This window comes from Trachypithecus francoisi, unplaced genomic scaffold (genome assembly GCF_009764315.1).
Source record: "Trachypithecus francoisi isolate TF-2019V2 unplaced genomic scaffold, Tfra_2.0 Lachesis_group4, whole genome shotgun sequence".
NCBI lineage: Eukaryota > Metazoa > Chordata > Mammalia > Primates > Cercopithecidae > Trachypithecus > Trachypithecus francoisi.
In genome coordinates, this window is record NW_022681469.1 from 137,175,242 (window position 1) to 137,199,273 (window position 24,032).

General features: G+C 35.2%; 1 pseudogene across 1 annotated transcript in view; it reads left to right on the forward strand.

The window, feature by feature from the left end:
* The first annotated feature begins 6,941 nt into the window (after positions 1–6,941).
* LOC117072232 overlaps positions 6,942–24,032 on the forward strand; it is a 58,051-nt pseudogene continuing 40,960 nt past the window's right edge. The window contains exon 1 of the transcript XR_004432728.1: positions 6,942–8,543. The product of XR_004432728.1 is annotated as a T-complex protein 1 subunit alpha-like (transcript). The remainder of the gene's footprint in view (positions 8,544–24,032) is intronic.

Sequence of the window (24,032 nt, forward strand, 5' to 3'; positions counted from 1 at the left end):
TACATCACATGGCAAAAGCAGGAGCAAGACAGCAAAGGGGGAGGTACCACACACATTTAAACAACCAGATTCTACAAAACTCACTCACTATAGAAACTTAGCACCAAGAGGATGGTGCTAAGCCATTCACGAGAAATCTGCCCCCATAATCCAGTCACCTCCCACCAGACCCCACCTCCAACACTGGGGATTACATTTCAGCAAGAGATTTGGAAGGGGACACACATCCAAACTACATCACCTTCCACAATCATAGCAAATCATTCTCAGCTTTTAGGTATATTAAGTAAATATGAGTAAAAGATAAACCGTGTAATGGCAACTTGATTTGTCAAGCTTGGGTTGCCTAGCACCCAACTTCCTTCCTAATAAAATCCTAATATTTTTATACATCTTTACCACTCCCTCCTTATACATAGCCTTGGTGGAAGAAAATTCCTGGTTGCTACTTCCCACTGCCCCCTCACCATTATTAAAGCTGAGAGACAAATTCTTCCTCTTTCTGCCACATGCTATATGCTTCAGTATGGGCCCATGATATAGGTTTAACCAAAATAACTCCTCTCCATTGAACCATGAATACAAAGTCTAAACAAACTTCTGGAACTCCTTTTCTTCACAGTAATGCCAGCAACAGTAGAGTAGTGGTATCATGGTCTCAGAAAACTTCTCTTTTCAGGAATTTAATGATATGTGCATATAAATAAAATAAGGAGAAAACCAAAAAGAAAAAATATATATTAGATTACATAATACACTATATCAGACTAGATTATATATAATAATCTAGAATGATTTATATCCTAATGTTTATAATACATATCTTATATTTATATATCCAGTAATTTATATATAATTTATTCCAGAATAATTTTCTAATAATAATTTATATTTTGGTTTAATCCACTCTTTCTTTTTCTTTCCTGAAGAAAGAGTAGATCTAATATGGAATATAAATTATACAGGAAGAAATCAGCTGACATTGGAAAATCAGAGAAACCATATAATTTGGAAGTTAGAAAGATTTAATGACATAATAAAGTAAATAGAGGGTGGAAAAGAAATCATACTTGAAGTTTAAACAAGAAATATTCTCCATTGAAGGACACAGTGGTTATGATATTTAATCCACAAAGAAGGAAATGTAATCTTAGTTTATGACTAGGCTTAGAGTATACAACATTTACCTAGTCATAATAATAAAAAATATTTTATTGATTTTAAAATCCTAATATTGACTTGTAGAGAAATCATGGCAGCTTCTATCATATTAACAAAATAATATTATTCATCTTGTCAATGCAAAAATAAAGATATTTTCAAGAGAGATAAAGAAGTGAAAAGGAGTAAGAAGAGATAGGACTGGCTATCTATGGGATAGCCATAGATATTTAGAAGCATTAGGGTGCTTCTCTTACAAAATGAGGGTTCATAAGCAATTTTCTCTGGTTGATGAAACAAGAAATGGAGGTTTAGGTTGTTTAAAATCACGGAGTTTGTAAGTGAAGCTCAGAACAGTGAGATAAAATACACTGAAAGAATTTCTGGAATTCAAGGAAGATGAAATGTAATTTTTCCAATTCCTCTCACTAATACAACTAAAACTCTGAAAATTTTATATATAAAAAAATAAGATGACTCTACTATGTAAAAAGAAGACAGATTGGCTAGGGACCACAGGACAGGAGGAATAACATGATGGTGACCTCTCCAGGCTTTCTTTTTGCCTCATATACTTCAGACTTGGAGATAAAAAAGCCAGAAATTCCATAATGCCAACAGAAGCAGACAAGAAGAGCCCCCCAAAAAGCCTACTCTCTCTCTCAGAGGACAGGAAGGGGGCAACTATCAAGAGAGACAACTTTTAGACAATGGCCATCCTACTCGGACTACCACCACAGAAAACCTGTGGCCCAAACCCATCATACCAGTAGAGGCACAGTGGGGAGCCTCATCCATCCTTGTAAGTTTATAACAAGTGTGTCAACACCTCTGCAGTTTCAGAGTAAGAGAAGGACGCATAATGAAGCAAACCTTTTTTCCACCCTCTGGTTACAACCACCCAACCTCACCCCAACCAAAGTGTCAGTGGGTACCACATAGAAAGTCTGGATTTTCCCTACCTGACAGAAATGAGGTACTCCCTCCTAACTGGTTTAAATTAGGTGGTTTAAAATAACAGAAATTTATTCTCCGACAGTTCTGGAGACTAGAACTTTAAAACCAACGTTTCATCAGAGCCACATTCTCTGAAGGCTTAGGGAGAAGATCCTTCCTTGCCTCCTCCTAGCTTCTAGTGGTTGCTGGCAACCCTTAGCTTGTAGATGCATCACTTCCACCTCTGTCCTCATCATCACACCACGTTTTGTGTGCCTTCACTTCATCTTCCTTCTGTGTGCATCTCTGTATCCAAACTTTTCTCCTCTTATGAGGAAACTAGTCATTGGCTTAGGGCCAACACTGTGACTCATTGTAACTTGATTACATCTACAAAGATCCTATTTCTAAGTATGGTCACATTCTAAGTTTCTGAGTGGGAATGAGTTTTGAGGGAACACTACTCAACCCAGTGGAGACAACTAAAGTAAAATGTTTAAATAAGACCCAGAGTCTTATATTATGAAAACTTTCCAAGTTTCCATGGAAAACTACTCTCATACCAAGAATCAAGAAGTCTCGAATTAAATAACAAAAGACAAGCAATAGATGCCAACACGAAGATGACATAAATGTTAGAATTATGAGACAAAGATTTGTAAACAGCCACAATAAAAATAACTTAATGAGCAACTAGAAATATGTTTGAAGCAAATTTTTTTAAAAATAGAAAACCTCAGCAAAGAAATAAAAAGTCTCAGTAGAGACTAGAAGATGTAAATAAGAACCAAATAAAAATGTTAGAGCTGAAAAACACAATAGCTGAAATTAAAAGCTCTATACATGGTCTGACAACAAAATGGGGGAAGTAGAGGAAATAACCCATTAACTAGAATACAGAACAATAGAAATTACCTAATTTGAACAGCAGAAAGAAACACTGAGAGAAAAAAAACAACAGGAAACAGAGCCCCTGGGGATTTGTGGGACCATAAGAGATCTAACATTCATGTCATCAGAGTTGCAGAAGGAAAGAAGAAAAAAGGTAGGGCTAAAAAAGCATTCGCAAAATAACTGCTGAAAACTTTCAAAATTGACCAAGAGACATAAACCTAAAGAAGCTGAGAGAATCCAAACAGGATAAACAAGAATATCCACACCAAAGCACACCACAAGCTTCTAAAAACTAAAAATTATAAACAAAGAAAAAACATTGAAAGCAGTCAGCAAAAAGCAAAAGACATCTTCCCTATAGGGGGAAAATAGTCCATGCTAATGACAGCAAATTTCACATCAGACACATTGGAGGTTATAAGGAAGTGGCACAATATTTTCACCTGCTGAAAGGAATCAACTATCAACCCAAAATCCTGTATTTATATCCTTCAGAAATGAGCTGAAGATCAAAATGTTCTCAGAGGAAGAGAGAATTTGTCATCAGAAGATCAATTCAAAAAGAATGAAAATGAAATGATAAAAGAAGAAATCTTGGAACATGAGGAAGGAAGAAAGAACACAGTAAGAAAAAAATAGGGAAATACAATATACTTTTCTTCTCTTGTTACATTTCCTAATTTATGTTTGACATTTGAAACAAAGCTATAATACTATCTGATGCGGTTAAGGCAATTACATTACAAGCAGAGAGGTAAAGAGAAGTAAAGGAAAGTTAGATTTCAATATCTCACTTGCACTAGTAAAATGATGACACCAGCAGTGTAATATCTAAAACAACTACTTTTTTGAATACATAAAAAGAAATGCATTTAAAAACATTATACATAAGTCAAAATGGAATACTAAAATATAACCCACTGGAAGGCAGGGGAAAGAAAGATAAACAAAAAAAAAAGAAGAGAAAGAGAGAGAATAAAATGACACAATTAAAACTTAATACATCAGTAATTACATGAAAGGTAAATGATATAAATATGCCAATTAAAAGACACAGTTTGCCACAGTGGATTAGAAAAACATGATCTTACTATATGCTGTCTAGAAGAAATTCAGTCCAAATGTAACAATTTAGGCTGGTTGAAAGTAAAATAATGAAAAAAATTATGCAAACCTTTTTTTGGTTATTAAATAATTTGTTCATTGTATGACATTTACAAAGAAAACAAAAAGGATAGCAAGATAAAGTAAACTTCAGAACAAAGAAAATTGCCAGAGATGGAGAAGGATATTATGTAATAATGAAAGGGTCAATACAGCAAGAACACATAGTAATTTTAAATGTGTATGCACCAAAAAGCAAAGTTACCAAATATGTGCAGAAAAACTGATAGAATGGAAAACAAAAATAGGTAAATCCATAATATAGTTGGAGGCCTCAACAACCTCTCAAAATTTGATAGAGCAATTAGACAAAAAAATCCAAGTGAGACCCCATCTCTAATAAATAAATAAATAAATGACCAAAGATATGGAACTCAATCACACAATCAACCAATAGGATCTAATCAACATTTATAGAACCCTCCACCCAAAAACTGCAGAATATATATTCTTTTCTAGTGCCCATAGAACATACACCAAGATAGATCATAGACTGGTCCATGAAACAAACTTCAAGAAAATTTTAAAAGTTAAAATTATGTAGAGTGTTTTTCTAAACACAATGGAATGAAAGTAGAAATTAATGACAGAAAGATTTTAGGAAAATCTCCAAACACTTGGAACTGAATAACATGCTCCATGGATCCACGAGGAAATTTCAAGGAAAATCAAATGGCACATTGAAATGAACAAAATGAAAACACAACAGGAGATTTCTCATTTCTGGCCAGCATGCAGAAAGCATGAAATTGCCACTCAATCCTAACAAGTAAAAGGTTGGAAAAATGAAGAAATGAACAATTCTTAGATTTGTAAGAGAAGTGAGGTCACAGGGCAAACCACTGGCCCCAAAATCAGAAAGACAGACATGTATAGAGAATCACAACTTACCAGAGCAGAAACCCATGAGCAGAAGCCTCCATGGGAACCAGTGCCAGGGTGGGAAAACCTGAACTGTAATTAACAAATCGCTGGACTCTCAATGTGGACAAGTCAGAGAGTTTGAAACTTCAGGGGGATTCAGTTATTGAGGAGCCCCCTACTTTTGTGAGTTTTGCCTGCTAGAGCTCCACCAGTTTATCAAAGCAAATGCCAGATTTTTTAAAATGCCTCCATGCTTACAGCAAGGGAGGGAAAAGTGCCATTTTGAAATATGCCAGAGCATTGTACTCTTCTTAACAAAGTCTGCCCTCAGGAGAAACTATTTAACCAGAACGTAAACTGCTGGGGTTTCATCAGTGCCTAACTAACTTGGAGGAAGTAAAATTACCAACTCCAGCTGGCTCTAGTCTTCCTGTGGAACAAAGGAATTACACAGTTCCAGCCCCCTCCAGCCATATGGTCATACCTAAAGAGGGGAGTGGAACTGAACAGCACTTGTGAAGTTCACAGTCAAGAGGTACAGGCTCACTAAAAACTGAGGCCTAATCATAAGTAATTACATTACTTAAGGCCTATTTATAGCAGTTCCCTTGACCCCATACATCATATCCAGCTGTCAGTTAAAAAATTACAAAACATACTAAAAGGCAAAACACAGTTTGGAGTGACAGAAAAAGCACCAGAACAAGACTCAGATATTGGAAGAAATGTTGGAATTATTAGATGAGGAATTTTAAAACAACTGTGATTAATATGCTAAGTGCTCTAATAGACAAAGTAGAAAGCATGCACAAATAGATGGGAAATGTAAGCAGAGAGATGGAAATTCTAGCAAAAACCCAAAAGGAAATAGTTGACATCAAAACTAATGTAGCAGAAATGAAGAATGCCTTGCCTTTGATGGGTTTTTTAGTAGACTGAATACAGCTTAAGAAAGAATCTGTGTACTTAAAGATATCTCAGTAAAAACCTCTAAAACTAAAAAACAAAGGGGAAAAATTGTTTTAAAATCCAGAATATTTGAGAACTGTGAGAAAACTACAAAAGGCATAACATATGCTTAATGGGAATACCAGAAGGAGAGTAAATATTCAAAAAAATAATGATCGAGAATTTTCCCCAAATTAATGTCAGGCATCAAATGTCAGATGCAAAAAGCTCAGAGAATACCATGAAGGATAAATTCCAGACAAACTACACCTAGGCATATTATTTCCAAACTACAGAAAATCAATGATTAAAAAAAAATCCTGAAAGAAGCCACAAGAAGTGGGTGGTGGCCCTTGCATACACAGGAGCAAAGATAGTAGTTACATCCTACTACTTCTCCTAAGAAACTATGCAAGGGTGGAGTGAAATATTTTAAGTGTTGAGAGAATAAAAATCAGCCTAGAACTCTGTATCCTGCAAAATTATCCTTAATGTGAGAGAGAAATAAAGACTTACTCATACAAACAGAAATTGAGGGTATTTGTTGCCAGTAAACCTGACTTGCAAAAAACGTTAAAAGAAGTTATTTAAGGAGAAGGAAAACAATATGGGTCAGAAACTCAGATCTACATGAAGAAAAGAAAAGCATTAGAAATGAAGAAATTGGTGAAAGTTAAAAAAAGGAAATAAACCTTGTTTTTCTTGTTCTTAATTGATCTACATGTATATATGCTTATGTTTGCTCAGGTACAAGTAAAATGAATGATAGCAATGATACAAGGGATTGGCAAGAGGAATTAGGATTATTTTGTTATTATAAATTACTCATATTACTTGTGAAGTAGTATAGTGTTATTTGAAAATAGACTTGGGTTGAGCAGCTCTTGGGGAATCACTCCGGTACGCTCCATGCGGTCGCTGCCACTGCTATGGTTGCCGGTCGGCCGAGAGACCGTGATACTGGTTGGCCGCGGTGTGAGCAGGATTCAACGTGTACCGCTGCCATGAAGATGGAGGGGCCTTTATCCGTGTTTGGGGACCGCAGCACTAGGGAGGCAATCCGCTCCCAGAACGTTATGACTGCAGCTTCGATTGCCAATATTGTAAAAAGTTCTCTTGGTCCAGTTGGCTTGGATAAAATGTTGATGGATGATACTGGTGATGTAACCATTGCTAACGATGGTGCACCCATCCTAAAGTTACTGGAGGTAGAACATCCTGAAGCTAAAGTTCTTTGTGAGCTGGCTGATCTGCAAGACAAAGAATTTGGAGATGGAACTACCTCAGTGGTTATTATTGCAGCAGAACTCCTAAAAAATGCAGACGAATTAGTCAAACAGAAAATCCATCCCACATCAGTCATTAGTGGCTATCGATTTGCTTGCAAGGAAGCAGCAGTGCGTCATATCAATGAAAACCTAATTGTTAACACAGATGAACTGGGAAGAGATTGCCTGATTAATGCTGCTAAGACATCTATGTCTTCCAAAATCATTGGAATAAATGGTGATTTCTTTGCTAACATGGTAGGAGATGTACTTGCTATTAAATATACAGATATAAGAGGCTAGCCACACTATCCAGTGAATTCTGTTAGTATTTCGGAAGCCCATGGGAGAAGTCAAACAGGCAGTATGCTCATCAGTGACTATGCACTAAACTGTGTGGTGGGATCCCAGGGCATGCCCAAGAGAACTGTAAGTGCAAAAATTGTTTGCCTTGACTTTAGCCTGCAAAAAACAAAAATGAAACTTGGTGTACAGGTGGTCATTACAGACCCTGAAAAACTGGGCCAAATTGGACAGAGAGGATCAGATATCACCAATGAGAGAATTCAGAAGATCCTAGCAACTGGTGCCTACATTTTCTAACCACTGGTGGAATTGATTATATGTGTCTGAAGTATTTTGTGGAGGCTGAGGCTATGGCAGTTAGAAGAGTTTTAAAAAGGGACCTTAAACGCGTTGTGAAAGCTTCTGGAGCAACTATTCTGTCAAGTCTGGCCAATTTGGAAGGTGAAGAAACTTTTGAAGCTGCCATGTTGGGACAGGCAGAAGAAGTGGTACAGGAGAGAATTTGTGATGATGAGCTGATCTTAATCAAAAACACTAAGGCTTGTACATCTGCAACGATTATCTTACGTAGGGCAAATGATTTCATGTGTGATGAGATTGAGCATTCTTTACATGATGCTCTTTGTGTAGTGAAGATAGTTTTGGAGTCAAAATCCATGGTTCCAGGTAGGGATGCTGTAGAAGTAGCCCTTTCTATATACCTTGAAAATTACGCAACCAGCATGGGGTCTTGGGAACAGATTGCTACTGCAGAGTTTGCAAGATCACTTCTTGTTATTCCTAATACCCTGGCAGTTAATGCTGCCCAGGACTCTACAGATCTGGATGCAAAATTAAGAGCTTCTCATAATGAGGCTCAGGTTAACTCAGAACGTAAAAATCTAAAATGGATTGGTCTTGATTTGAAGAATGGTAAATCTCGAGAAAACAAACAGCAGGAGTTTTTGAACCAACCATAGCTAAAGTTAAGAGTTAGAAATTTACATGCCCCATTCCAAGATGGCCGAATAAGAACAGCTCCAGTCTGCAGCTCCCAGAGTGATCAATGCAGAAGACAGGTGATTTCTGCATTTCCAACTGAGCCTCCACTGGTGATACCCAGGCAAACAGGGTCTGGAGTGGGCCTCCAGCAAACTCCAATAGACCTGCAGCTGAGGGACCTGACTGTTAGACGGAAAACTAACAAACAGAAAGGAAAACCATCAACATCAACAAAAAGGACATCCACACCAAAACCCCATCTGTAGGTCACCGATATCAAAGACCAAAGGTAGATAAAACCACGAAAATAGGGAGAAACCAGAGCAGAAAAGCTGAAAATTCTAAAATCCAGAGTGCCTTTTCTCCTCCTAAGGATTGCAGCTCCTCGCCAGCAACGGAACAAAACTAGAGGGAGAATGACTTTGACGAGTTGACAGAAGTAAGCTTCAGAAGGTAGGTGACAACAAACTTCTCCAAGCTAAAGGGGTATGTTTGAACCCATCTCAAGGAAATTAAAAATCTTGGAAAAAGATTAGACGAATGGCTAACTAGAATAAATAGTATAGAGAAGATCTTAAATGACCCAATAGAGCTGAAAACCATGCCAAGAGAACGTGACACATCCACAAGCTCCAATAGCCAATTCAATCAAGTAGAAGAAAGAGTATCAGCGATTGAAGATCAAATTAATGAAATAAAGTGAGAAGAGAAGTTTAGAGAAAAAAGAGTAAAAAGAAATGAATCAAGCCTTCAAGAAATATGGGACTATGCGAAAAGACCAAATCTACATTTGATTGGTGTACCTGAAAGTGACAGGGAGAATGAAACCAAGATGGAAAACACTCTTCAGGATATTATCCAGAAGAACTTCCCCAGCCTAGCAGGGCAGGCCAACATTCAAATTCAAGAAATACAGAAAATGCCATAAAGATACGCCTTGAGAAGAGCAACTCTAAGACACATAATTGTCAGATTCACCAAGGATGAAATGAAGGAAAAAATGTTAAGGGCGGCCAGAGAGAAAGGTCGGGTTACCCACAAAGGGAAGCCTATCAGACTAACAGCAGATCTCTCAGCAGAAACACTGCAAGCCAGAAGAGAGTGCAGGCCGATATTCAACAGTCTTAAAGAAAAAAATTTTCAACCAAGAATTTCATATACAGCCAAACCAAGTTTCATAAGTGAAGGAGAAATAAAATCCTTTACAGACAAGCAAATGCTGAGAGATTTTGTCACCATGACACCTGCCTTACAAGAGCTCCTGAAGGAAGCACTAAACATGGAAAGGAACAACCGGTACCAGCCATTGCAAAAACATGCCAAAATGTAAAGACCATCGAGGCTAGGAAGAAACTGCATCAACTAACGAGGAAAATAACCAGTTAATATCATAATGGCAGGATCAAGTTCACACATAACAATATTAACCTTAAATGTAAATGGACTAAATGCTCCAATTAAGAGACACAGACTGGCAAATTGGATAAAGAGTCAAGACCCATCAGTCTGCTGTATTCAGGAGACCCATCTCACATGCAGAGACATACATAGGCTCAAAATAAAGGGATGGAGGAAGATCTACCAAGCAAATGGAGAACAAAAAAAAGCAGGGGTTGCAATCCTAGTCTCTGATAAAATAGACTTTAAACCATCAAAGATCAAAAGAGACAAAGAAGGCCATTACATAATGGTAAAGGGATCAATTCAACAGGAAGAGCTAACTATCCTAATATATATGCACGCAATACAGGAACACCCAATTCATAAAGCAAGTCCTTAGAGACTTACAAAGAGACTTAGACTCCCATACAATAATAATGGGAGACTTCAACACTCCACTGTCAACATTAGACAGATCAACGAGACAGAAAGTTAACAAGGATATCCAGGAATTGAACTCATCTCTGCACCAAGTGGACCTAATAGACATCTATAGAACTCTCCACCCCAAATCAACAGAATATACATTCTTCTCAGCACCACATTGCGCTTATTCCAAAATTGACCACATAATTGGAAGTAAAGCACTCCTCAGCAAATGTAAAAGAACAGAAATTATAACAAACTGTCTCTCAGACCACAGTGCAATCAAACTAGAACTCAGGACTAAGAAACTCAATCAAAACCGCTCAACTACATGGAAACTGAACAACCTGCTCCTGAATGACTACTGGGTACATAACAAAATGAAGGCAGAAATAAAGATGTTCTTTGAAACCAATGAGAACAAAGATACAACATACCAGAATCTCTGGGACACATTTAAAGCAGTGTGTAGAGGGAAATGTAGAGCACTAAATGCCCACAAGAGAAAGCTGGAAAGATCTAAAACTGACACTCTAACATCACAATTAAAAGAACTGGAGAAGCAAGAGCAAACACATTCAAAAGCTAGCAGAAGGCAAGAAATAACTAAGATCAGAGCAGAACTGAAGGAGATAGAGACACAAAAAACCCTCCAAAACATCAATGAATCCAGGAGTTGGTTTTTGGAAAGATCAACAAAATTGACAGACCGCTAGCAAGACTAATAAAGAAGAAAAGAGAGAAGAATCAAATAGATGCAATAAAAAATGATAAAGGGGATATCACCACCAACCCCACAGAAATACAAAGTACCATCAGAGAATACTATAAACACTCTATGCAAATCAACTAGAAAATCTAGAAGAAATGGATAATTTCCTGGACACTTACACTCTTCCAAGACTAAACCAGGAAGAAGTTGAATCCTGAATAGACCAATAGCAGGCTCTGAAATTGAGGCAATAATTAATAGCCTACCAACCAAAAAAAGTCCAGGACCAGATGGATTCACAGCTGAATTCTACCAGAGGTACAAGGAGGAGCTGGTACCATTCCTTCTGAAACTATTCCAATCAATAGAAAAAGAGGGAATCCTCCCTAACTCATTTGATGAGGCCAACATCATCCTGATACCAAAGCCTGGCAGAGACACACAAAAAAAAGAGAATTTTAGACCAATATCCCTGATGAACATTGATGCAAAAATCCTCAATAAAATACTGGCAAATCGGATTCAGCAGCACATCAAAAAGCTTATCCACCATGATCAAGTGGGCTTCATCCCTGGGATGCAAGGCTGGTTCAACATACGCAAATCAATAAACGCAATCCAGCATATAATCAGAACCAAAGACAAGAACCACATGATTATCTCAATAGATGCAGAAAAGGCTTTTGACAACATTCAACAGCCCTTCATGCTAAAAACGCTCAAGAAATTCGGTTTTGATGGAATGTACCTCAAAACAATAAGAGCTATTTATGACAAACCCACAGCCAATATCATACCGAATGGGCAAAAACTGGAAAAATTCCCTTTGAAAACTGGCACAAGACAGGGATGCCCTCTCTCAACACTCCTATTCAACATAGTGTTGGAAGTTCTGGCTAGGGCAATCAGGCAAGAGAAAGAAATAAGGGTATTCAGTTAGGAAAAGAAGAAGTCAAATTGTCCCTGTTTGCAGATGACATGATTGTATATTTAGAAAACCCCATTGTCTCAGCCCAAAATCTCCTTAAGCTGATAAGCAACTTCAATAAAGTCTCAGGATACAACATTAATGTGCAAAAATCACAAGCATTCTTGTACACCAGTAACAGACAAACAGAGAGCCAAATCAGGAATGAACTTCCATTCACAATTGCTTCAAAGAGAATAAAATACCTAGGAATCCAACTTACAAGGGATGTAAAGGACCTCTTCAAGGAGAACTACAAACCACTGCTCAGTGAAATAAAAGAGGACACAAACAAATGGAAGAACATACCATGCTCATGGATGGGAAGAATCAATATCATGAAAATGGCCATACTGCCCAAGCTTATTTATAGATTCAATGCCATCCCCATCAAGCTACCAATGAGTTTCTTCACAGAATTGGAAAAAACGGCTTTAAAGTTCATATGGAACCAAAAAAGAGCCCACATTGCCAAGACAATCCTAAGTCAAAAGAACAAAGCTGGAGGCATCACGATACCTGACTTCAAACTATACTACAAGGCTATAGTAACCAAAACAGCATGGTACGGGTACCAAAACAGAGATATAGACCAATGGAACAGAACAGAGTCCTCAGAAATAATACCACACATCTACAGCCATCTGATCTTTGACAAACCTGAGAGAAACAAGAAGTGAGGAAAGGATTCCCTATTTAATAAATGGTGCTGGGAAATTTGGCTCGCCATAAGTAGAAAGCTGAAACTGGATCCTTTCCTTACTCCTTATACGAAAATTAATTTAAGATGGATTAGAGACTTAAATGTTAGACCTAATACCATAAAAATCCTAGAAGAAAACCTAGGTAGTACCATTCAGGACATAGGCATGGGCAAGGACTTCATGTCTAAAACACCAAAAGCAACGGCAGCAAAAGCAAAAATTGACACATGGGATCTAATTAAACTAAAGAGCTTCTGCACAGCAAAAGAAACTACCATCAGAGTGAACAGGCAGCCTACAGAATGGGAGAAAATTTTTGCAATCTACTCATCTGACAAAGGGCTAATATCCAGAATCTACAAAGAACTCAACAAATATACAAGAAAAAAACAAACAACCCCATCAAAAAGTGGGCAAAGGATATGAACAGACATTTCTCAAAAGAAGACATTCATACAGCCAACAGACACATGAAAAAATGCTCATCATCACTCGCCGTCAGAGAAATGCAAATCAAAACCACAATGAGATACCATCTCACACCAGTTAGAATGGCAATCGTTAAAAAGTCAGGAAACAACAGGTGCTGGAGAGGATGTGGAGAAATAGGAACACTTTTACACTGTTGGTGGGATTGTAAACTAGTTCAACCATTATGGAAAACAGTATGGCGATTCCTCAAGGATCTAGAACTAGATGTACCATATGACCCAGCCATCCCACTACTGGGTATATACTCAAAGGATTATAAATCATGCTGCTATAAAGACACATGCACACGTATGTTTATTGCGGCACTATTCACAATAGCAAAGACTTGGAATCAACCCAAATGTCCATGTGTGACAGACTGGATTAAGAAAATGTGGCACATATACACCATGGAATATTATGCAGCCATAAAAAAGGATGAGTTTGCATCCTTTGTAGGGACATGGATGCAGCTGGAAACCATCATTCTTAGCAAACTATCACAAGAACAGAAAACCAAACACCGCATATTCTCACTCATAGGTGGGAACTGAACAATGAGATCACTTGGACTCGGGAAGGGGAACATCACACATCAGGGCCTATCATGGGGAGGGGGGAGGGGGAGGGATTGCATGGGAGTTATACCTGATATAAATGACGAATTGATGGGTGCTGACAAGTTGATGGGTGCAGCACACCAACATGGCACAAGTATACATATGTAACAAACCTGCACGTTATGCACATGTACCCTAGAACTTAAAGTATAATAAAAAAATAAAAAAGAAAAAAAAGAAAATAATGAAGTTGAAAACAAAAAAAAATGTATAAATAAATGTACATATAAAAATGTAAAAAAAAACAAAAAATAAAATAAAATAAAAATAAATATTAATAAGTGGAGAAAGATATACCATGCTAACACTAAGCAAAAGAAAGCAAAAGTATCTCTACTCATTTCAGACAAAACAAACTTCATACTGGCATATTTATTAGAAATAAATAGAAACATGACATAATTATAAAGGAGTCAATTCTCCAAAATAATACAGCAATCTTTAATTTGTATGAGCCTAACAACAGAGTGTCAAAATATATGAGGCAAAATCCTATGGAACTACAAAGGAAAAATAGATGAATCCACTATCACAGTTGGAGGCTTCAACACCCTTCTATCAGAAATGAACAGATTCAGCAGGCATAAAATCAGTAAGGATATAGTTGAACTAAAAATACCACCAATCAACTGTATATAATTAACACCTTTAGATTACTTAATGCAACAACAGCAGAGTATACATTCTTCTCAAGTACACATGGAACCTTCACCAAGATATACCACATCCTGGGCCATAAAACACGACCTTAACAAATTTAAGAGAATTAGGAATCATATGATGTCAGCTCTCAGACCAAAATGGAATTAAACTAAAAACAAATAATACAAAGATACCTGGGAAACCTCAAAACTTGCAGATTAAACAACACATTTCTAAATAACACATAAGTTGGAGATAAAATCTCATTGGAAATTTTAAAATTTTTTTTAAAGATCAAAATTAAAACAAAACTTATTAGAACTGTGGAATGCAGCAAATGCAGTTCTTAAATGAAAATTGATAGCATTAAAAGTAAAAAAAAAATTAGCTGGGCATGGCAGCAGGCACCTGTAGTCCCAGCTATTAGGGAGGCTGAGGCAGGAGAATGGCATGAACCTGGGAGGCAGAGCTTGCAGTGAGCCAAGATCTCACCACTGCGCTCCAGCCTGGGTGACAGAGCAACTCCATCTCAAAAAAAAAAAAAAAAAAAAAAAAACAGGAAGAAAAAAAGAAAATTGATAGCATTGAATGCATATATTAGCAAAGAAGAAAGATCTGAAATCAGTAATCTAAGGCTATACCTTAGGAAACTGGGGAAAAAAAGAGCAAATTAAATTCAAAGCAAGCAGGAAAACACATTAAAATTAGAGCAGAAATCAATAAAATTGAAAACAGAAGATCAATAGAGAAAATAAATAAAACCAAAAGTTGGTCTTTGGAAAAGATCAATAAAATTAATATGCCTCTAGTCAGGCTATCTAAGGGGAAAAAAAGATGACATAAATTACTAATATCAGAAATGAAGAAAGACATTAAAAGAATAATAAGGAAATACCAGGAACAAGTCTATGCCCACAAATCCGATAATCTACATAAAACAGACCAATTACTTGAAAGATACTATCTGCCAAAATGCACACAAGAAGAAACAGACAATCTAAACAGTCCTGTATCAAATAAATTAAATCAATAATTAATAATTTTCCCAAAGGGAAAGGACTAGGCCAAGATACATTCACAGGTGAATTCTAAAAAACATTTAAAGAAGAGATTATACCAATTCTCTACTCCCTCTTTCAGAAGATAGAAGCAAAAGGAAAGTTTTCTAACTCATTCTATGAGGCCAGAATTACCTTATACCAAAACCAAACAAAGACATTACAAGAAAAGAGAATTATAGATCAATATTTTTCATGAACATAGATGCAAAAGTTATCAAAAAATGTTAGCAAATCAAATCCAACAATATATAAAAAGAATTTTACACTGCAAACAAGTAGGATTTATTCCATGTATGCAAGCCTGGTTCAACATTAAAAAATCAAATAATGTAATCCATTACAACAAATTAAAGAAAACAAATTACATGATCATATCAATAAATACAGAAAATTTATTTGACAAAATTCAATATCCACTCATAATTAAAACTTTCACAACTGCAGATTGCAAACACTGGAGTTACCTGGAGCAGGAAATACATTCTTCTTCAACCAGCAAAGATAACTTCCAGAAATTACAGAGAAATAAAAATTTCCCAAACAACAAAAACTAAGAGAGTTCATCGTCATTAAAAATGTCTTACAGGAATTGCTATGGTGATTTCTTTAAACTGAAACAAAAATGTGCTAATTAATAACATGAAACATATAAAAGCACAATCTTAAGGGTATAAATAAAGCATAGCCATATTCAGAATAATCTAAGACTATAATGATGGTGTGTAAGGCAATTTTATCCCTAGTATGAGGCTAAAAGATGAAACTATTAATAACAATGATAGCTAAAATAAATTTCAAAGGGATACATTACAAAATTACGTAAATTTTGACAGCAAAATCATAAAATGTGGGAAGGGAAATAAAAATATAGAGTTGTTATGTGCAATTCAAGTTAAGTTATTATCAGTTTGATGTAGGCTTTTGTATAAGAAAGATGTGTGCAAGCTTCATGGTAACCACAAAGCAAAATCTTTAGTAAAATTACAAAACAAAAATAGAAAGCATTTCAAGCATAATACTATAGAAGACTATCAAACCACAAAGGAATTCATCAAGACTTCCTGAAAAGACAACCTGAAAAGAACTAACAAAATGGTAGCAGTAAGTCCTTACTTAGTAATAATTACCTTGAATGTAACAGATTATGTTCTTCCAAAAAGATGTAGAATGACTGAATGGATTTCATGGATTTCACAAAAATAAGATCTACCTACCTGCTGCTTACAAGAGATACACCTTACTTTGAAGAACACACATAGATGAAAGCAAAAGGATGGAAAAAGACATTCCATGCAAGTGGAAATCAAAAGAGCAGGAATAGCTATAATTATATCAGACAAAATATAATTTAAGTCAAAAACTGTAACAGGCAAAGAAAGATATTATAACATAGTAAAGGAGTCAATTCAGCAAAAGGATATAACAAATATATATATCCAACATTGGAGCACCTAAACATGTAAAACAAATATTAAAGAATCTGAAGAGAGAAATAGATTGCAATACAATAGTAATAAAGAAACACTGGATTTAAATAACACTTTAGACAACATGTACTGGACAGACATGTACAGAACAGTCCATCCAATAGCAAGAGAATGCATATCTTCTAAAATGCACACAAAAGATTCTCCAAGAGAGATCACATATTAGAACACAAAACAAACTTCATACAATTTAAGATTGAAAGTGTATCAAGTATCTTTTCCAATCACAATAATATAAAACTAGAAATCAGTAACAAAATTCGCAAGTACATGGAAATTAAACCATGCTCTTGAACAATCAATTGGTCTGTAAAGAAATTAAAGAAAAATTTTAAAACATCTTGAGACAAATGAAAATGGAAACAAAATTGTCAAAACTTATATACAGCAAAAGCAGTTCTAAAAGGAAAATTTGTAGCAATAAATGCCTACATCAAAATAGAAGAAAGATCACAAAATAAACTAATGTTACACCTCACAGAACAGGAAAAAGAAAACAAACTAAACTCAAAGTTAGCAAAAGGAAGAAAATAGTAAAGACTAGAGCAAAAATAAATGAAATAGAGACTAGAAAAACAATATAAAACCTCAATAAAGTAAGTTGGATGCACTGAGTTACATCTATACTCCCAGCACTTTGGAAGGCTGAGATAGAAGGATCACTTGAGGCCAGGAGTTCAATAACAGCCAGGGGAACATAGTGAGACCCTGACTTTACAAAAAATTTAAAAATTAGTCAGGTATGGTGGCATACATTTTTAGTCCCAGTTACTTGGGAGGCATGATGGGAGAATCACTTCAGCCTGGGAAGCTGAGGCTGCAGTGAGCTGTGATCATGCCACTGCAATTCAGTCCAGGCAACAGAGCAAGACCCTCTCTTTAAAAATGAACAAAATGTATTGGCTTTTTGAAAAGATAAACAAAATTGACAAACCACTAGCTAAATTAACTGAGAAAAAAGAGAGGAGACTCAAATAAACTAAAAGTGAAAAGAGGAGACAATAAAACTGATACCACAGAAATACAAAGGTTCGTAAGAAACTACTATGAACAATTATACACCAACAGATTCGATAACCTAATAAAGCCCTAAAAGTATACAATGTACTAAGACTGAATCATGCAGAAGTAGAAAACTGAACAAACCAATAAAGGATAAGATGATTGAATCAGTGATAAAAAGTCTCTCATCAGAAAAAAAAAAAAAAAAAAAAAAGCCAGGACTGATGACTTTACTGCTTAATTCTACCAAACATTTAAAGAACTAACATCAATCCTTCTTAAACTCTTCCAATACATTAAAGAGGAGAGAATGCTTCCAATCTCTTTTAATGAGACTAGCATTACTCTGAGACCAAAGCTTGACAAGGACATTCCAAGACAAGAAAATTACTAGCCAATATCCTTGATGAACATATGCTCTAGACAGGTGATCTGCTTAAGAATATAAGAATTTAATATTTTTTAAAATATCCTTGATGAACACAGATGCAAAAGTTCTGAACAAAATACTGGCAATCAATCTCAATAACACATTAAAAAGGTTATCTACCATGACCAAGTGGGATTTATCCCTGGGATGCAAAGATGGTTCAATATTCACATCAATAAGTGTGATATATTACATTAACAGAATAAAGGATAAAATCCATACAATCACTTCAGTAGATGCAGAAAAACATTCTTTCATGTAAAAAACTCATCAAATTAGTTATAGAAAAAATATACCTCAACACAATAAAGGTCATATATGAGAAGCACACAGCTAACACAAAAGTGAAAAATTGAAAACCTTTCCTCTAAGATATGAAATAATATAAGGATGCCCACTCACACCACTTCTATTCAACATAATATTGGAAGTCCTTGCTAGAGTAATTTAGCAAGAGAAAAAATAAAAGACATTCAAATAGGAAAGGAAGAAGTAAAATTATCAGTGTTTGCTGATGACATGATTTTATGTAGAGAAAATAGATTTTACCCAAAAACTCTTAGAATTAATTTTTTAAAATACAGTAAAGTTACAGGATACAAAATCAACACACAAAAATCAGTACATTGGAAATAAACGATCCCAAAAAGATATCAAGAGAACAATCCTATTTATAATAGTTATGAAAATAGTAAGATACTTAGGAATAAATTTAACCAAGGAGATGAAAGACCTGCACACTGAAAACCATAAAACATTGGTGAAATAAATTGAAGAAGATACAAATGTGGAAAGATATTCTATACCCATGGACTGTAAGAATATTGTTAAAATGTCCATACTGTCCAAAGTTATGTACACATTTAATGCAGTCTCTATCAAACTTCCAATGTCTTTTTTCATAGAAATAGGAAAAACAATCCTAAAATTCATATAGAACTGCAAAAAAAAAATCCCTAATAGCCAAGGCAAATATGAGCAAAAAGAACAAAGTGGAAATATCACATTACCTGATTTCAAATTATATTAAAAAGCTATAGTAATTAAAACAGCATGATACTGGCCAAAAAAAAAAAGACACGCCAACCAATGGAACAAAATAGGAAGCCCCAACACAAACCTATGCATATGTGGTCAATTGATTTCCAAAAAGGTGCCAAGAATATATAATGAGAAAAGGATAGGTTCTTCAATAAATGGTTTTGGGAAAACCAGATATCCACATGCAGAAGAATGAAAGTAGGCCCTTATCTCACACGATATTAAAATAATCAACTCAAAATGGATTAATGATATAAATATTAAAACCAAAACGGTAAAACTATTAAAAGAAAACATGGTGATAAACTATATGATGTTGGTCTGAACAACGATTTTTTTAAAATTTGATCCCAAAAGCACAGGTAGCAAAAGCAAAAATAGACTAATGGGATTATATCAAACTAAAAAGCCTCTGTACACCAAAATAAATAATTACAGAGTACAGAGATAACTTATGAAATGGGAGAAAAACATTTGCAAGTCATACATCCAATAAGGAGTTAATATCCAGTATATATAAGGAGCCCATACAACTCAATAGCAACAAAACAGAAAGCCCAACTTAAAAATGGGCAGGGAAACTGAATAGACATTTCTCAAAAGAAAACACACAGATGGCCAACAAAAATATTTTTAAGTGCTCAACTTTGCTAATCACAAGGGAAATGTAAATTAAAACCGTAAGATATCATCTCACCTCTGTCAGAATGTCTATTATCAAAAAGACAAAAGATAACCACCAGTATTGGTGAGGCTGTGGAGAAAAGGGAACCTTGTACACTGCTAGTGGAAATGTAGATTAGTACAACCACTATGGAAAACTGTATGGAGGTTCATCAATAAATCAAAAATGAAATTACCATATGATCCAGCAATCCAACTTCTGAGTTTTTACCCAAAAGATCTGAAATCAATTGTTAAAGATGTCTCTGCATTCCTGTGTTTATTACAGCATTAATATGATAGCCAAGTTATAGAATCAACTAAGTGTCCATGAGCAGATAAATAGGTAAACAAAATGTGGTATGCATACACCATAAAATACTATTCAGACTGAAAAAAAGAAGGAAATTCTGTCATTTGCAAGGACATGGATGGAAATGAAGAACATTATGCTAAGTAAAATAAGCCAGAGAAAGAAAGACAAATACTGGATATTCTCACTTATATGTGGAATCCAAAACAATTGAACCCATAGTAGCATAGAACAGAATAGTGGTTACAGTGACTGGGGGTTGGGGGGAATGGGGAGATGATGGCCAAAAGGTAAAAAGTTTTAGACAGAAGGAATATGATTTATTTGATTGCTATTGCTCAAAATAGAGCATAGAGTATTATACAACTCAAAATTGCTAAGAGGGTAAATTTCAGATGTTCTCACCACAAGAAGTGTTAAGTATATGGAGTGATGAATACGTTAACTAGCTTGATTTAGTTATTCCACATTGTATTCATAAATCATAATGTCACTTTGTGCCCTAAAAATGTATACAATTATAAATTGTCAATTTGTAATTTAAAAATTAAAAATAAGAAAGAAGGAGAAAAATCACAGGATTACACCAATCAGTATAGAAAAAGGCTGAAAAAACTCAACATCTACTCATGATTTTTTAAAAAACTTAAAAATATAGAAATAGGAAACCTGTCAACTTGATAAAGACCATCTACAATAAACCTACAGCTAACGTTGTGCTTAATGGCAAAAGATTGAATGCTTTCTCCTTAAGAATTTCTGCTCTCAGTTCTCTCATTCAACTTATTTCTGGAATTCTAGCCAGTGCAATAAAGCAAGAATAGGACATAAAAGACATATAGATTAGAAAGAATGTAGTAAAAATATCCCTATTTGCAGATGACATGATTGTCTACAAAAAAACTCCTAGAAATAGTGCGTCATCAAGATTGCAGGATATAAGATAAACATGTAAAAATCTATTGTATTTCTGTATGCTAGTGATAAATATGGACAACAAAATTAAAAACCTAATACAATATATAATCACTCAAAATAAAATACTCAGGTAAATCTGACAAAATACGCACAGGACTTGCCAAAGACTATACAATGCTAATGAAAGCAATCAAAGCTCTAAATAATTGAAGAAATATATATTTATGATTGGAAAAAAATACCTCAAATTAATATCCAGCTTTAATGCAATTTCTCTCAAAACCAAGATTTTTGTAGATATAAACAACAGTATCCTAAAATGTATATGGAAAGCAAAGAAACTGGAATAGCTAAAATAATTTTGAGGAAAAAAAGAATATAGTGGGAGAAATCTGTCTCCCCAATATCAAGGCACTATGTAGTTACAATAACCAAGACTGTTGGCAGAGAGGTAGAAACGTAGATTAATGAACTAGAACATAGGCCAATGAACTAGAAGAGAGAAACAGAAGGTGCAAAAACTATTTAATAGAGAAAAGATATCCATTTCAACAAATGGTGCTGGAGCAATTTAATATCCACAGGACAAAAAGAAAAAGAACCTTGACATAAACCCTGAAACTTCTACAAAAATTAATTCAAAACAGATCAAAGACATGGCTAAAATATAAAATTATAGATCCTGGATATCAGCAAAATGGCAGAGTAGAAGACCCAAGTCTTTGTCTCACTAAACACAAAAACATTAGACAGCTGTACACAAATGAAAATAGCTCTGGGAGGGCTCAGAAGTCCAGTTAAGAAGTACAGCAACAAAGTGGAGCACAAAAAGAAGAAGGAAGAAGGAAGAAGAGGAAGAGGAAGGAGAAGGAGGAGGAGGAGGAGGAGAAGGAGAAGGAGAAGGAGAAGAAGAAGAAGAAGAAGAGGAGGAGGAGGGGGGAGGGGAGGAAGAGGAGGAAAACGAGAAGGAGAAGAAGGAAGAGGGAAGAAGAAGAAAAAGAAGGAGAAGGAGAAGGAAGAAGCACCCAGAAAGGGTGGGAAGAACAGTTTTATGTTGCCTGCCTCATTCCATTCTCAGGCCAGAACAACTCAGCATCAGTGGAAATGAATTCTGCTCACAACTTCCCCAGTATTTCAGGGCAATGCCCAAAAGGCCCACTTTGTTTCATCTCACCTAGGTGGCTGAGGAGGTTTTTATAGCAAGATACCTGAAAATAGCTAGGAACAAAGATGACAGATAGAGGCCATCAGTATCAACCACACAAGGCAGCTTAAAAAATTGCTGAAGGAAGTTCTTCAAATTGACACCAAAATGATAAACATCAGTGCAAAAGCATATGAAAGCATAAATCTCACTGGTGAAGGTAAATATGTAGACATACACAGATTAATGTTACAGTGTAATAGTGGTACATAATTTACTTTTGAGCCTAATACAAAAGTTAAAGCATAAAAAGATGATAATGACCACACAATATAAAAAGAAGCAAATTCTGACTATGAGAACACAGAGTATGTTGGGGAAGTAAAACTGTAGTTTTTTTATGAAATTGCAATTAAGCAGTTATCAACTTAAAATAGAAGAGTATAACCAGAAGATAGTTTACACAAACCTGGAGCTAACAACAAATAAAAAACTTATAGTACAAAATATAAAGAGAAAATAAAGCAAATCACTACAAAAATTTATTAAACAACAAAGACATCAAGACAAGACAAAAAAGAAAAACAACTGCAAAATAGAGAGAAAACAACACAAAGGCAATAATAGTTTTTCATTTAACAGTATTTATTTTACATGCAAATAGATTAAATTCACCAATCAAAAGTCATTGAGTGGATGAATGGATTTTTTAAAAAGCATGATCCAGTGATATGTTTTTTACAAGAGACTCACTTTAGAGAGACACATAGGCTGAAAGTAAAGAGATGGCCAAAAAAGAAAGCAAGAGTGGCTACACTTATATTAGATCAAATATAAGTGTACAATAAGGCCATAAATGTCTCTAAAGATAAATTAGGTCATTATATAAAAATAAAATAGTTGATTCAACATAAAGATATAACAATTTAAATATATATGCACCCAGTAATAGAGCACCTAAATATTGAGAGAAAATGTATCAGATCAAAAGACAGAAATTGACAGAAATATAATAATAGTAGGGAACTTCAATGCCCAATTACAATAATGGATAGAACAACCAAACAGGAAATCAATAAGCAGGTACCTGGACAACACAATAGACCAAATGGGCCTAATAGCCTTTAGCCTCATTTCGACCTAAGAGCCCAATAGCCTCATTTCAAAGACCTGTGCAGGTCTTTCAAATAGCCTAATAGCCTCATTTCAACCTAAGAGCCAAAGTATACTTACATTATTTTCAGGTGCACACACAATATTCCTCAGAATAGGTCACATATCAGGTCACACACATAACAGTCTTCCACTTAAGAAAAATCAAGATTATTTGATGTACCTTTTCTGACCACAATGAAATAAAACCAGAAATCAATAACAGCAAGAAAATTCACATATATGTAGAAACTAAACAACACTCTGTTGAACATCCCATTAGGCAAAAGAGAAATCAAAAGAAAAATTTAACAGTATTTTCAGACAAATGAAAATGAAAACACAACATACTAAATCCTAAAGATGGCACAAAAGTA